Raw genomic sequence first — 17,270 nt, forward strand, 5'->3', positions numbered from 1 at the left:
AAATAAACATGTCAAAGATTTCATTCAACTCATTAAGAGAAGCAATAAGATGTTAAAACCTATCAAATGAGAATGTGAGGAAAGGGGCATTTTAGGCCACTTAATAGAGGAACATTAGGACATGGTCACTATGTTAGATATAAAACTAGTTCATGCCTTCAGGGCCACATACAATAATCTTTAAGGTCAGCTTTTCCAATTGTTAGGAGTTATTTGCCTCTCAACCAGACCAAAAGCCACAAGTTCACCTCTGCCTTAAAAACTTTAAATTACTATAAAAATTTTAAAATAACCTAGTAAACAGAAAGTCAATGAATCATACCAACCCACCCACCACAGTACTGAAAACACCAGTCTCTTTTACCTATTTCCAAATATGGACCCAATCTCTTTTATTTTTATTGGTGAATTATAATTATACATAGTAATGGGATTCATTGTGAGATCTGGTCCATTTCATTACTCTGTACTCCCCTCTCCCTCCACTGGGTCCCCTCCTTCAGCCTACCTATCTATTTTCATAAGATCCCCTTTTTTTTATTTATTCTTTTTTCTCTCAAGCTTCTTACAGAATGAATGAATGCTGCCTTCATAGGCCCTGGGCTGCAATGACAAATCACCTCTGCCCCTGCCTTCAAGGATTCAACTCCACAACGAGAGCAGACACACAAAAGTTAATCACAATTATGTCTCAGGGGTGGGGAAAAGTGGGAACTAATCCATCTAGAATATTTACACATTGTTCATGGGAGTCTGTATTGGCACAACTCTGGGAAAACAAGGAATAATACTTAACAACTGTAGAGGGAAGGGGCCTGACCTCATAAACTGTGGAGTGAACACATTCACTGTCAGAATTGTTTGACAAGAAATATAAAGGTTTAAGTACAAAATGGTAACCAGATATAATTAAACATAATAATATAAATATAAACAGGAAAAAAAGAGGTATTAAAAGGCCATTATTCACATAGGGGTATTAATAGATGTCTAGTCCAGATATATAGTGAAATACAGTTTTTTATATTGACTTTTATAGATAAACATCAGTAATCAAATATAAACAGCTAAAAAGAGGTTGTCTCCGGTGAACTTGAGAGAAGGGAGAAGCTGCCCCAGCAAAAGCAGAAGATGCAGGAAACATGCTCAAGCTTGCTGCAGGGGTCCAGGGAAGCTCTATGAATGAGGTACAATTGAGATGAAGCTCAGTGGCTGATGGGAGTTAGTGATTTTGCAACTGGACAGTTGGGGGGAAGCATTTGAGTCTAAAGGAACAGCCTGTGCAGCAGCCCAGAGTCAAGAAAGAGCAACGTGTTAAAGGCTGGGATGTGGGGCCAGACAGGCATGCACTGGACCACAGAGATCTTGTGGGACACACAACAAATCTAAATTTACCCTACAGCCACAGGACACTATACAAATGTAATTGGTGCTATAGTTTCTCTGATTCTGCAGGAATGAAAGTGACCTTAGGAAAATGAGACAATAAAATGCCCTTTCTTAGAGAGGAGGCAGAGCCTAACGTCTATGAATATTCCTTCTGAATCATCTCTATTCCCAGGGCAATGCAAAGTCAGTTCCTGGCCTCTGAGCTTCAAGAATGCCTTTTGTGTCTTTAGAACAGGGGAAAATCTTTAACATAAAGCCTTCTTGAGAATCAAGAACCAAGGTACCAGAATAAGCAATAGATTTGGAATAATATTTGCTTTGCCAAATTCTCCTGCCACAGGGAGGGTGATCTAAAAAAAAAAAACAAAGAAGCCAGGAGTTGTGGCCCATGCCTGTAATCCCAGCAGCTGGGGAGGCTGAGTCAGGAGAATCACAAATTCAAGACTAACTCAGCAACGTAGCAAGACTCTGTTTCAATATAAAAAGGGCTGGGAATGTAGCTCAGTGGTATAGTTCTTGCCCAGCATCTTTGAGGCCCTGGGTTCCATCCCCAGTATCACAAAACAACGAACAAAAAACTCTTCCTGGGCTGAAGAAGGGTAGATATGTTATCCAGAGTTAAGGCAGATGTGCTTAAGGAGGAGTTATCAATGTGGGTCTCTAAGAGCAAGTCAGACCCTCTCTTCTGAGAGCAGCAACTCTGGGTGAGAAGGAAAGTCCCTGGAGACCCCAGAGTTTAGGGGGCCTGAAAGCCTAGGATCCCTGAGCATCCACTTTCAGGAAAGCAGGTGCCAGAACCAGTGTGCTCCCCAGAGAGGTTTCTGCATGAAGCTGGGGGAAGAGAAGGCTGTCTAGGCAGGTGTGCTGCAGGGTCCCCTCACTGAAGCTCAGGAAGGGACACAGAGGGTGGTGGACAGAGAGGCATCACAGTTCTGGAGAGGAGGACACAGGGTGGGTAGACCGAACAGAGGCCACCAGAGGAGATGCCGGAGAACCAATCTCATCTCAGTGCCAGATGCTGGCTCCCCGCCAGTGCCACACCTAATCCACTCACATAAATGACCTAAGGGGAGGCGCAGAATATTCCTAACAGAGGGATCCAAAGGAAGGTTTAAACTTCAAGACTTCCTGAATTTACCTTATATAGGTATAATTGAGTTTTAAATGGAAATATGAGGATGAAAACTAATTTTGTTTTAAAGAAAGTTACTTTTTTCTTTCTCTCTTTAACACATCCAACTGCTGAGCTTGTGAAACCCTCATCTGTTAAACAGGAAGGTCCCTTAAATGATAGTTTCACAACTCAACCTCCAGCCACAGACCCCAGTCACTTGCACTTTGGGATTTCCCAAAGGATTTTGAAAATACAAACCAATGCCAAGGCCCACTACAGACCAATTAAGTCAGAATTTCCAGGAATGAGGCTCTGGGAATCCGTACTTTTTTTTATAAAGCTCCCTGGTTGATCACAATGGGCAATCAAACCTGAGACTCTTTCTCCAACCTCAAATCTAAAACCAACGCTCAGCTGAAGTCCATAAACCAAGCAGGCCACCCCTGAGGCCGATTGCCCACTGCCCGCTGTTTGCAGAATTTATAGCTCCAGGCTTAAGGGAAACTTTGGGGCACAAGATGGCTCTGGTGTTGCTGCTTTCCTGCCTTATTTCCATCATTTCTCATCTCCCTTTCCAGGTGCATCTATGATACAGCAGAGCCCTCCCAGCCAGCCTCTTCCTTCGTGCCAGTGTTTCCCTCCTGGAACCTTTTGAATTCAGGCAGTTTCCTGATTCCTGAATTGATTGTCTATTGATTGCATGGGATTCATTACTTTCTATTGACTACTCATGCCACTGGTATTGTGTAGAAATGCTAATTCTGCAATAATTTATACCATATGTGGATCATTCCAAGGCAGAAAAAAAAAACACTGCTTTTCTCTCTTTCATAGATTTTGTTCATTTCCTTTTGGGGAACATCATGATCCACATGAAATCCCGAAAATAAATGTGTCAAATTATTTTGATTTGCAGCCAGGCTGACAGGCGGCCTTGGCTGCCCTCATTGATGCTGCTTTGGGGATGGTAACTAATCTAGGGGAATGGGACCTTCAGGGAGATGAGCCAAGAAAGGGGGGAGCTCTCAGGGGAACAGGCATCAGGCAGGGTTTAGGCAGCCCTTTGCAGTTCCCCAAGGTCTGGCCTGAGCCTCCCACCCAGCCCAAGCCCTCCAGAGGCCTTCCACTCCACCCCTGCGGGCCCAGGTTTTCTCTGGGCTGGATATCAGAGGCGTGAACATAGAGCAGCTTCTTCTGCCCTAAAAAAGAGACCTCCCACCCGAGTCCTGTGCTGGTATCCCACTCCACAGACCTTAATCTGCTTAAAGCACAGGATCCATAAAAGTCAACCTGGATTCAAATCCTGGCTCCTGTGTGAGTCTTAGTCTTCCCACCTCAGCATCTTCGACTTCAAATCAAGGATGATGCAAAAATGAGAAATGTCCCTGCTTAGCACAGCATGCCCAGGAAAGAGCACAACGGCACTCTTCTCACCAGCTCAAGCTGCAGAGCATGCCAGAGGGCCTGGTCCCACACTGACCTATTTGAAGTCTCTTTCCTACACAGTGAACATGGGTTTTACTAGACCAACCGTGTTCAGACCCATGCATTTATTCAATCCTTAATCAAAATAACCATTATGAATGACAGGCCCTCCTGCCCTAGGATTTCAAAACTCCTTATTCTCCCCTCATTGAAAACTGGTGACTTTCTTTCAGTGAGTATCCCTTTCCTAACTCCTAGGGTTCAGGTCTTTGTTTTCACTTTTAACACAGTGTGGAAAGGGTTCACTGATGTGTGTGAAAGAGCCCAGCTGCAGAACAAGGCAGGACTTCTGTCTGTGTTCCCTGGGAGCCCAGCGTGAAGCAGCGTCTCCACAAACATTTATTGAATAAGTGAAAGTACTGCTTTATGCTTTCCACAGATACCTCTCATTTGAATCCTATCCAAAAAATAATAATATAACAAGCTTTAAAGAAAACTGAGATGCATCAGGCACAGTGGTTTGTCCAAGATTGTGCATCTGGCAGGGGCTAAGGCAGGATTCAAACCTGTGTCCAGGCTCCAGGAGTAAGGTCCTTGCCTTGACACAGAGATAGGACCTGAGGTAGGGACACCTCTGGGGACAAGGACATAGTACTCACATGGCACTTCCACATTCTCCTTTCCCAAGCCCACTTCACCCCTGACATAAATTTCCCCATGTAGAAAATAGGGGCTGGACAGATGATTTCCAAAACCACCATCACCTTCTTTGACTTATCTTGAGATATGAGTGACTAATGCACAGACTCCTTAGAAGTGGACACAGTGCATTATCTAGGAGTGTAAAGGACTTTGATTCCTGCCAGGTGATGTGAGAATGTGCCTTGGGCTGAGGAAAAAGAACTTGGATGCTGGGGGCCAGAAAGATTAAAGCTAAGAAGCACAAGATGCAGGAGTAGGGAGTAAGGTCTTTAGAATCAGGCAATACAATCAAAGCCCAGCTCTGCTTTCATTTGCTGTGTGACTTTGAGGAACTTACTTCACCTCTCTGTGCCTGAAGGTTTCATCAGTAAAATGGATATGATGATGATAATAATACCTATTTCATAGGGTGTTATAAAACATAAAGGACCTAATACAAGTAAATGACTTAGATTAGCACTTGGCACATAATGGGCACTCAGTATCTGTATTTATTATTTTAGCTCTGCTCATGGCAGGGATTGCCCCTCCATGAATCAACTCATCTCTTTAATTTCAAAGAACAAAAAATTTCCAGGCCATCCACACATTCAAGTTCTCCAGAATTTAACCCTTGCCTACCTCTCCAACATCTCCTTTCCACCTGATATTGCCCCACTCTGTTCTCTGGAGACCTCAAATGTGATGCTCACTCTGTCACAAGACAGACCTCCTTTCTACCCGCGAGTTCTTACCTCCCTCCAGGCCTCAACCTCTCAGAAAGACCTTGGTGTCTCCCACAGCTCCCTGAAACATTGGTCTTGCTAAATGTCAGTTTCCTGAATAAAACTGTAACCTCCATAAGCACAGAAAACTCGCAAGAAATATATGCTGTAATTGTAACTCAGGGTTTAGCTGTGAGGTTTTTTTGTTTGATTTGTTTTGTTAAGGAATATACATAGATATGCTTATACCCACACATACACACACTATGTCTGGAAGAATCCAAGAGAACTGAAGCAGTAGCTTCCCCGGGAATTACCTTCCTTTTACCATCATCCCTTTGTACCCTTTAAATTGCATATCATGTACAATTAGTACTTCATCAAAAGAAATCCGCAAACGCACAGTTTTTAGAATTAAGTTTGAAAACCTATAACACTTCAAAGAGGATGGTATTGGCATTGGAACAAAAGATAAATCAATAAAGGACAGAATAAAGAGATCGTGGTGGGGGGGAAAGAAAGAACATAGCAGGAGTTGCCTTGATATTCACACGGGCAGCAGCTGCTCAGGACCATGCAGCCAGACTGCTCCCAGCTTCCTGTTACCTGGCACTGTCCTGGGTACATCTGCACCAAACCAGAAACGACCACAGGACACAGTAGCAAGTAGCCAGGCAGAAAAATGCCACAAGAATGGTCAACCGCAACACCAGAAGCCTAAAGAAACAGAAGCAATGTTTTTAAAATTCCAAGGGAAAATCCCAGAATTCTATACATTCCCAACCTATCAAACAAGTATTAGGGTAGACTTTAAGATTCCTCCCAGAATTAAAGTACTAGAGATCAATCCATGATATGAACTTTCTCAGCAGGGTACTAGGTGAGGACTCCTCCCAGAATGAAGGGATAATCTATTAAAAAAAAAAAAAAGTAAGACATAAGTTTTAGAAAACACAGACCTAACAGAGACATAAAAGAAATTTCTAGAACAAAAGCAAGAAGAAGCCTCAAGACAATAATCATGCAGCAACCCTAAAGAATAGTCAATCCAGACAGAGCAAAAAGACAGGAATTTCCAGGAAGGAACAAAGAGCCAAATGTACGTGGAAAGTATATAAACAAAAATTTTAAATGGCAGTAGACATTGGGAAGAAAAAGTTCTACAATTCAGAAAACCACCACAGTGCACTGCCTGGCCCAGCAGGGAGCAACACTCACAAAGCCACAACAATGAAAACAAACAGCACCGAGATGAAAGGGAGGAGGAAAGACTAAATTTTCATCTGCAACAAGAATGGTTTATGAACACTATTTTGAGAATCATGTCAAATACTAGAAGAAACAGCATTTAAAAGAAAGACGAGGGGGTGGGAAAGGTTATAGAGAAAAATTACAATTTAAATTATAGGAGATTTTCAAACTGGAATTGGACCAGTTCCAATTCCAATTCCAATTCCAGCTGCTAGAATAAAACAGGGGTGACAATTCAACATAAAGGCACAGGCAATGACTTCCTGCATAGGACTCTTAAAGCTCAGAAAATAATATCAATGGTTAATAAACAGGATGACATCAAATTAAAAAGCTTCTATGTAGTAAACAATAGTGTGAAAAGAGAACCCACAGAATGGAAGAAAAAATTTTGCCAGCTCTTCTTTCAACATAGAATTAATAACCAGAATATATAAAGAACTCAAAATTTTAATCCAAAAAAATCCATTTAATAAACGGGCAAAAGAACTAAAGAGCCATTTCTCAAAAGAGAAAATACAGATAGCCAACAATACATGAAAAACTGTTCAACATACTTAGCATCAAGGGAAATGCAAATCAAAGATACAGTGAGATTTCATCTCATTCCAGTTAGAATGGCAATCATAAAGAATAAAAATAATAATAAATGCTAGTGATGATGTGAGAAGAAAGGAATGTTTATACACTGTTGGTAGGATTATATTAAATATTAAAATCAGTATGGAGTTTTCTCAAAAGCCTAGGAATGGAACCACCATATGACCCAGCTAAACCCTCCTTCCTATTTACCCAGAAGAACTAAAGTCAGCATAGTACAGTGACACATGCATACCCACGTTTATAGCAGCACAACTCAGAATAGTCAAACTATGGAATAGATGAATGGGTAAGAAAAATGTAGTAAATATACACAGTGGAGTTTTACTCAACCACAAAAAAAATGAAATTAATGCCATTTGCAGGAAAATTGATAGAACTGAAAAGAAGCAAGTTAAATGAATTAAGCCAGACTCAGAAATTCAAAGGTCCAGTATTTTCTCTCATATATATGGAGGCTAAAGAGCAAAAAGGAAAAAAAAAAAAAGGATCTCATGAAACTAGAAGGGAGACCAACAGAGTAGAAGAAGGTGGTCAGGAGAAGAGGGGAGTGAAGGAAGAGGGGAGACAGTGGGGAAATGCACCAATAAAAATATCTTTAAAACCAAAAAATTAGTAAATTATAAGTGACTTAATAACAATTTGACTTTTTTTTTTCAAATAAGTGCTTGTGTTTTTTTCTTCATTTAGAAGAAAATAAATGCTTTCTCTCCTCCCTGAACATGCAGAACACTTGGTAATTAGCACGTTGGTCCAGTTACCTATTTATATGTCTTAATCTCCCTATTGCCTTAGCTTGGACTCCACCAAAAGCAGACTCTCAGACAAGAACTTGTGGGCCGGCAGTTACTTTGGAGGGGATGATAAGAATCAGTGTGCATGAATGGGAAGTGTGCAGGAAGGTGACGGTGAACAAGCCAGCACTGTGGTGATGGGGGTCAGTCCTGCAGAACCTTCTGAAGGACTCCACAGAACACACCTCAGAATCATCCTACCAAGGTACCGGGGCCAAGGAACCGAGGGTGTCCATCCACCTATTCCCATCCCTAACTGACTGAAGGTTGCTCTGTTGACTTCTCAGCCACTGTGGATAAAGCCCACGCCCAGAGAAAGAGCTCAGACACAGAAAAGCAAGTGTTCAAGATAGGAAGGAATCAGCAGGTATGGAAATCGTCCACCAATACTGCAGATGACCTCTGGGGTGGTTCAAGGAGTACGTGTGGGGCACTGTCGGCATTTGCTACAACTGTAAAAGGCCAGCTCTTGAGTACAGGGCCTACACTTGCGTCTGGCGAAAGCATGGTCATTAAGTACTGGTGTATATTTGGATAGATGGATGGATGGATGGAGGAAAAGGGAGGGGATGGCAAACAGGCAAATAAACAAAAGAATGCAGTAAAAAAAAAATGGATGAACAGCTGATGCCTAGGAGTAATGGAAATTGAAAATGAAGGTTTGAATCTAAATTACAATTTCGAAACAATTTTACTACACACACACACACACACACACACACACACACATATACACACCCCTCCAAAGGGGAAGAGGAATTAAGCCCCAAAATAAATGCCCCAAATTCCATTTGCAGTAGCTGCCTTCAAGGCCATATTTTGGTTAGGAACTTTGTGTGTGTGTGTGGCAATGCTTGCATAAATCACATTAACTATATTCTTTGCTCAATAGCTGGTGTACACCAGGGCAGCCAGCTGTGCCAAGACAGCTGCTAAATTAGAGCGGTCTTAAATCAGCCACAGATGCTTAAATGTGTGCAGCATTGAGGTTCCCCCCGGCCCTACCTCCTCCCTCCTCCCAGCAACTTGATCTTTATGGTACTTTTAAAGCCAGATGTAGGAGGGGGAAACCCAGACACAGGGACGGAAGGCACGTGCACACGTGGGGTCAGCAACACAGCCCACATGAGTCCACCCCTGGCCTGGAAGGTTGACAGGAAAATGAGTGCAAAGATTCCTTCTCCCAAGTAGAATCAGAGTGACGCAGAAGCACAGACCCCAGGGCCACCTAGGCCTGTAGCTCCCTAGCTTTTTTTTTTTTACCTCAGGGCCCTGAGGTCAAATACAACTTCAAATGGAACATAAACAAAATGCACCAACAAAAATGGTTCTGTTTGTTTTCAAGAAAGGCTGCCAACCGAGCTTCTCAGAATTTCTCCAGGTGGGTAAAAGAATGTCACCTTGGAGCAGGTCTTTCCATGTCTGAGAGGAGACTAGAGCGCCCCCTTTGGGGCATGCAATGGTACACAAGGTGCTGAGGGAGGTGACAGGACATTTGGTGGCACATTGCCTCAGGCAAAGGGGAGGTGGGAAGCAGGGCAAAGTTGCAAAGTGGCCAACAAACCCCAGGGAGGAAAGGCATCGCGAGGGACCCTTCCTTTAGGTGCTCTGACAGGAAGACAAAAGGCTGGCAGATTAAGATGGCCCTCACCTTGGCTCAGGGACCCAGGAGAGAACTTCACAAGAGGTCAACTGAGAGCAGGTGAGGGGCATCATTTCTACAACAGAGGATAAGGGAGGCCCTCCCGGCTCAGCGTTCACCCTGTGGGAGGAAGAAGCACAGTAGTCACTAACCAGAAGTCTTCCGTCTGCTCTGTCCCCGGATTCTCCAAATCATACAGAATGACAGTATCAGGAAGTGCTGGGCTTCCTGCTAGTTTAGGTGACTAATCGGAAAAGGAGGCAAAAACACAGTACCCGCAGCCTGGCGAGTTGTGCTAATCAGACTTCCCAGGTTGTATCCAATGGCAGATCCTAGGTCTAAAGGTCAGCGCTGCTCACTGGCCATGTCACTGTGACACCTCAGAAGTAATACTTTGTAGAAAAAAATGCCCTTCTTCTGGAGAGAATATGGAGACCCTTCCCCATGCCCATGGCAGGATGGCTCCAACTCTTCCCGCTTTCTGTGTCCACCATCTTTACAATCTCACCTCCCAAGTACCTCCCCACCTCTGGACTCAGTCATGTGACTTATCTTGGTCAATAAGATGTTGGCAAACATGGCTCCTGTGAAAAACCCCTGTGCCATGGAACTTCTCACCCTTGTGCTTCCACCAGAGAAAGGGAGAGATGCACATGGCGCAGAGCTCCCAGCCACCATCCCAGTACCAGCCACGGGAACTGGGTGAATTAAGTATTGTGGTTTCAAGACACTGACCTTCAGAGTGCCTTCTTGTGTGGCCTTTCTGTAGCAATAACTGATACAGAAAGTTAAAAAAAAGAGGGAGTCCAAGATGGCAGAGTAGAGGAGAACCCGTTACTGGAGTGACTCTGAGTGGTCAGATGCCTTTCCTCACAGGGGCTCTCATTCACAAATTTAAGCTTCATGGAGCCTGTGAAAGGATTTTAAACAGGGGTTTGTTGCAAGCCCAGCCCAGGACGCTGGGGAAACCAGAGTCGCTCTTTGCCATGGAAGCTGGCCAACAGTGCAGAGGTGGAGCCCCGCGGAGTTCTGGCAGCGCGAGACGCAGGGTTACCCATCCTTCAGGGCTGGAGCGGTCAGACTGCGACCCACATCACCACAGGGCACCGAACCAAGGACCGAATTCTGGACATAGCATAGGAACAGAACAGCCCAGCTCCCGCCACCTCACTGGACACCCCAGTGCAGAAATGGAAACCTGCTTCATCAGCTTTGGGCAGATGTAGCAGACAGCGCAAAGGGCGTCTGAACAGGTGTGTGAGTCCCAGCCCCCTCTCTACACAGCTGTGATAACTCAAAACCTTTCTCACCAGCTCTCAGTGGGCGTGGCTATCAGAGGGAACACGACCAAACAGGTTGCCGGTTTCCAACTCCCCCTCTCCTCAGCTGTGATGACTTGGTGATACCCAACACATAGATAGCGATCAGTTGATCAGGAGCGCGGGGCAGCTGGGGCGCCACACACCCAGAGTGAACCCAGGACTGAGGACAAGAGATACTTCACTTGGGGCCAGTGGGCAGGAGAGGTGAGGGGGATAGAGATCGGGAGCAACCCGAGAGACCGGGATTGGAGAGGCACCAGGAAGGGGAGGGAGAGCCGCCTCACACGGATTGCTTCCACCAGCCTGAGGGCAGAGACTCAACCTGGAATGCACAACACCACCTACTGGGAGAGAAGAAAACAGAATTCTAAGAGTGCATTTTTTTCTTTTTCCTTCTTTCCTTTTTTCTTTTTATCTTTTTCTTCTCTCTTTTCCTCTCTCTTTTTTCATACCTTTCTCTCTATCTCTTCCATCCCCTTTTTTCCTTCTGCTTTTCTTTTTACTTGTCTTCCTCCTTCTCTTCCTCTCTCAACCTCCCCAGTGTTACTATTTCTACTACATGTAATTTACTAAATGCAAAAAAGTGTTTGCTTCTATGCTTCTTATTATCCTCCCATGTACTTAACTACCCTAAAATGCCTCCTATCTATTCTCCTGCTAATAACCCCCTTCATTAGAGTTCTCCTACAAAGTAGCTAAGATATATTAACCCCATACCCTCACATCTTTCCCCCTTAATATAAAGTCCTATGCCCAACCCTCAGTTCTCTATACGTCACCAGAAACTGTATGCCTTTTATGAAGCTAATGAATATATTTTAAATTAAAATTGAATCCAACATCTCTAGACATAGAGACTAACTATAAATATATTAATAACAAAAACTAGCTCATAGATGATGGATAGTTGATATTGGGATCTGTTAACATTGTCTCCCATCACAAAGGAGAGATCTCAGAACTATACAAGAGCAACACAAATCTATAGGGGGAAAAACAATAACACAACAGTCACACAAAGCTGGAAAGAAACGTGAGCAACATAAAAAAAACAAGGAAAGAAAGGACCACAAACAATGCAGGACAATTCAACATTAGAGGAGATAACAGCTACAGCAGAAAAAATGTCAGATAAAGATTTCAGGATATATACATGGTTCAGGTGATCTGGAGTTTCAAGGAAGACTTTGGACAGCAAATGCAGACAATGAAAGATCACTCTGACAATGAATTACATAAACAAATCCAAGAAGCAAAAGATCAACTCTACAGGGAGATAGAAGTTATACGGAAAAAAAAAAAAAAAAAACAGAAATCCTGAAAATGAAGAAAATAACAAACCAAATTAAAAACTCAAATGAGAGTATCACCAGCAGAGTAGAACACTTAGAAGACAGAACATCAGACAACGAAGACAAAACTATATCAACTGGAAAAGAGTGTAGACAGATCAGAGAGACTGATAAGAAACCACGAGGAGTAGAGATACTACCTTGCATTTTATCATAATGGAATGAAATTGGAAATCAATGATAAAATAAGGAAGAAAAATTCCTACATCACATGGAGAATGAACAACATGCTACTGAATGAACAATGGATTACAGAAGACATCAAGGAGGAAATTTAAAAATTCTTAGAGGTAAATGAAAACACAGACACAACATATTGAAATCTCTGGGACCATATGAAAGCAGTATTAAGAGGAAAATTCATTGCATGGAGTTCATTCCTTAAAAGAAGAAAAAGCCAACAAATAAATGACCTCACACTACATCTCAAAGCCCTAGAAAAAGAAGAACAAATCAGCAGCAAATGCAGTAGAAGGCAAGAAATAATTAAAATCAAAGCTAAAATCAATGAAATTGAAACCAAAAAAGAAATTCACAAAAGTAAAAGTTGGTTCTTTGAAAAAAAAAAGATTGACAGACCCTTAGCCATGCTAACAAAGAGAAAAAGAGAGAGAACCCAAATTACTAGCATATGGGATGAAAAAGGCAATATCACAACAGACACTACAGAAATACAGAAGATAATTAGAAATTATTTTGAATCCTTATACTCCAATAAAAAAGAAGATAGTGAAGGCATCAATAAATTTCTTAAGTCATATGATATGCCCAGATTGAGTCAGGAGGATATACACAACTTAGACCAATATCAAGTGAGGAAATAGAAGAAGTCATCAAAAGACTACCAACCAAGAAAAGCCCAGGACCTGACATATATACAGCCAAGTTTTACAAGACATTTAAAGAAGAAATAATACCAATACTCTTCAATCTATTTTAGGAAATAGAAAAAGAGGGAGTACTTCCAAATTCATTCTATGAGGCCAATATCACCCTGATTCCAAAACCAAAGACACCTCGAAGAAAGAAAACTTCAGACCAATATCTCTAATGAATATAGATGCAAAAATCCTCAATAAAATTCTGGCAAATTGGATACAAAAACATATCAAAAAGATAGTGAACCGTGATCAAGTGGGATTCATCCCCGGGCTGCAAGGTTGGTTCAACATATGGAAATCAATAAATGTAATTCACCACATCAATAGACTTAAAGATAAAAAGATTTTATCTTTTTAAAGATAAAAACCATATGTATTTGACAAAATACAGCACCCCTTTATGTTCAAAACACTAGAAAAACTAGGGATAACAGGAACTTACCTCAACATTGTAAAAACTATCTATGCTAAGCCTCAGGCCAGCATCATTCTAAATGGAGAAAAACTGAAGGCATTCCCTATAAAATCTGGAACAAGACAGGGATGCCCTCTCTTACCATTTTTATTCAACACAATCTTGAAACACTGGCCAGAGCAATTAGACAAAAGAAATTAAAGGAATAACTATAGGAAAAGAAGAACTTAAACTAGCACTATTTGCTGATGATATGATTCTATACCTAGAAGACCCAAAAAACTCTACCAAGAAACTTCTAGAACTAGTAAATGAATTCAGCAAAGTGGCAGGATATAAAATCAACACCCATAAATCAAAGGCATTTCTGTATATCAGTGACAAATCCTCTGAAAAGGAAATGAGGAAAACTATCCCATTCACAATATCCTCAAAAAATAAAATAAAATACTTAGTAATCAATCTAACAAAAGAGGTGAAAGATCTTTACAATGAAAACTATAGAACCCTAAAGACAAAAATAGAAAACCTTAGAAGATGGAAAGATCTACCTTGCTCATTGATAGCCAGAATTAATATTATTAAAATGATCATATACCAAAAGCACTATACAGGTTCAATGCAATTCCAATCAAAATCCCAATGGCATTCTTCATAGAAATAGAAAAAGCAATTATGAAATTCATGTGGAAAAATAAGAGACCCAGAATAGCTAAAGCAATTCTAAGCAGGAAGAGTGAAACAGGTGGTATTGCTCTACCAGACCTTAAACTATACTACAGAGCAATAGGAACAAAAACAGCATGGTATTGGCACCAAAACAGGCTGGTAGACCAATGGTACAGAATAGAGGACACTGAATCATGACAAAATCCCCAACAAAGGAGAGCACAGTGCTGGACACCCACACTCAAGTGATAAATCTAATTCCAATCCTGGGATTTCTAATTTGGGGGGGGGGGGCTTAAAATTTTTGTTTCACTTCAAGAATCCTAGTTTTCAGAGCTGAGTCTGGAAAATTCCACCTGCGGCACTGAGATGTGCTGCACACCTAAATAATACCCATACTCAAGTGCCAGGCACACAGCAGAAACTCAGCACTCAGTGGCCAACTTCAGGCACATCTCACCTCATTCAATGTCAAGAACTCAGTGAAGGTTGACATTCTACCAGTTAAAGAAATAAAAATTGAGGAGTTGTTTTTCAAAAGGATCATAAAGCCAGCTCTTGTTTAGATGGGATTGGCACCCCTGACTCAGTGCAGCAGGTAAGCTTAGGTCAATGCTAGGTTGCTCCTACCTGCCCAAAGCCAAGGACCTGTGTACCCCGACTCTCATCCTGGTCTTCTCTGTATTCCAGACTAATTGCTTCCTGTTGTTCCTGATGATGGCTTTTTTTTTTTTTTTTTTTTTTTGGTACTGGGGATTAGACCCAGGGACACTCAACCAGTGAGACACATCCCCAACCCTATTTTGTATTTTATTTAGAGACAGGATCTCACTGAGTTGCTTAGTGCCTCACTTTTGCTGAGGCTGGATTTGAACTCACTATCCTCCTGCCTCAGCCTCCCAAGCTGCTGGGATTACAGGCATGTGCCATCATGCCTGGCCTAATGATGGATTTTTCATCACATTGTATACACATAAAAATAGCCTCCCCTCTTCTCTAGAAATGTGTTCTCTCTTCAATTCAAAGGTCTTCACTAGGTAATACCTGATGATATGGGGCTGACGGTCTACTTAACTCCACATGACATTGTGTGTGCATATATGTGTACCCGAATTATCATGCCCCTTTTTCATAAGCTAAAACTCAAAGAAGTCACACAAAACAAGCAAGGATCCACAAAGAAAATGCCTAGGAAATTTTAAAATGTAATTCTCATTTAGATGGAGTAAGACATGAGACCTTAGGTCTGCTTTACATTCTCCCACCTTATATATATTTGAACCATCAATCTCTGTGAGGTTATAGGACATTATAATCATGGCAGCTCATAAGAAGCATAAGAATTTCTTTAAGGATTGAGACAAATATCAGCTGATATAGCCAATAACTAATACTAATAATTGCAGAAAACAGCAGTAGCAGACAAAGAAACTGAGATATTCATAAAGACATATCCTTATGAATATTCAAGACCTTCTTTTAAGGAGAATTAAGCACATGGTGCCTGATTGAATAAAAAGGCAATCAGCATTTGCAGAACATCCAAATATGGCCTCCAATGTCGACCTTGAGGCCACGTGGCAGAAAACAGGATAGCAAGTCTTCCTGTTAAAACTCAGAGGCTCCAAAAAGGTACCTGGATTTGAAAACTGGTTAAGCTTTCCTAATTTGACAAAAGGAAAGAATCTCAAGCAAGTGCTCTACCCTGACTGCCTTGGTTTGAATCATGCTCTACCGCTGATAAGCTGTATGACTTTTGGCCGTCATTCAACTTCTCTGTGCCTCAGTTTCCTCCTCTCTGAAAATGGATTGATAGTCTTATGGTCTCTCTGAGGATTAAAAAAAGTATTATGAAGAGTTCTCAAATAGTTCCAGAAGATAAGAAACATTCTACAAGTGCTTTATGTGTATTCCTTCATTTCATTTTTATAACTCTATCATGTATTACTCTTATTTCTGCAAAATAGAATAACTTATAAGTGGTAGACCTGATGTGTGAATGTAGGTAACTTCATATTGCTCCTGGGACAGGTGGTTATTGAGATACATTTTTGGCTTGATCACAAAAGTCAACCTGCAACAATTGTGTGTGTGTGTGTGTGTGTGTGTGTGTGTGTGGTGTCTTTATTTTCTTTGACACTTACCAACCACCCACTATTTTCCAGCATTGTTCTAGATGCTTGGGATATATTAGTGAACAAAATAGAAAATTCAGTCCTCATGGCGTTTGTATTCTAGCAGGGGAGATTATCAATAAATGTAATAAATTAGTAAGTTTATCAGTGATTTGCCGGAAGCCATCAGTGAACTGTGCATGAACCAAATTGGCATGGAAGCCATTGGGTAGGAAAGTCTGGTATCTGGGACTCCTGGTGCCACTTCTGCTGGTTTGAGACCGCCCAGTACATGTGATATCCTACCTAGCTCTCTCAGGTTTAGCACTGAACTGGAGTTGGGGTGATCTCACTGGAGTCACATAGCCACCCAGCCTCTCAGAGATGGGTGTGTGTCGCAACGGGCAAAGGGTGCGACATATGCAGTCAAGGGGGAGAAATAAAAAATGTCCACGCACTTCTGCCCTTTTCAATGCTTTATTCACTCAAATCACTCAATACAATTTCACTCTACAGGTTCTTAATCAGGAAAATGACAATCCTTAATGCTGGGCACTGCAGTAGACACAATCAATTCACAGCAAACAATTCTAGATTAATTCTAAGCACTGCAGACACCCTTAATCATGACAGGCTCATGACAGACATTCCCTCTGCATGCTAAGCTCAAGTGTCAGATCAAAAGTCTCAAGGCTTAGGCTCTAAGTCCAGCAAATGCACACTCACTCAGACTGTGGTGATCAGATCAGGAACCAAGGCAGGCTTCTCCTGGGGTGGAGCTGATGGCTAGCTGAGGAGGCGGTCATCAGGAGAAGTCCTTTTCTTACCAGAGTCAAGAGGCTGCTGTAGAGTTTGAGAGTGGTGAGAAGAATGCAGAGGATCAGGCAGATGAGAAG

This window comes from Callospermophilus lateralis, chromosome 18 (assembly GCF_048772815.1).
Source record: "Callospermophilus lateralis isolate mCalLat2 chromosome 18, mCalLat2.hap1, whole genome shotgun sequence".
Taxonomy (NCBI): Eukaryota; Metazoa; Chordata; class Mammalia; order Rodentia; family Sciuridae; genus Callospermophilus; species Callospermophilus lateralis.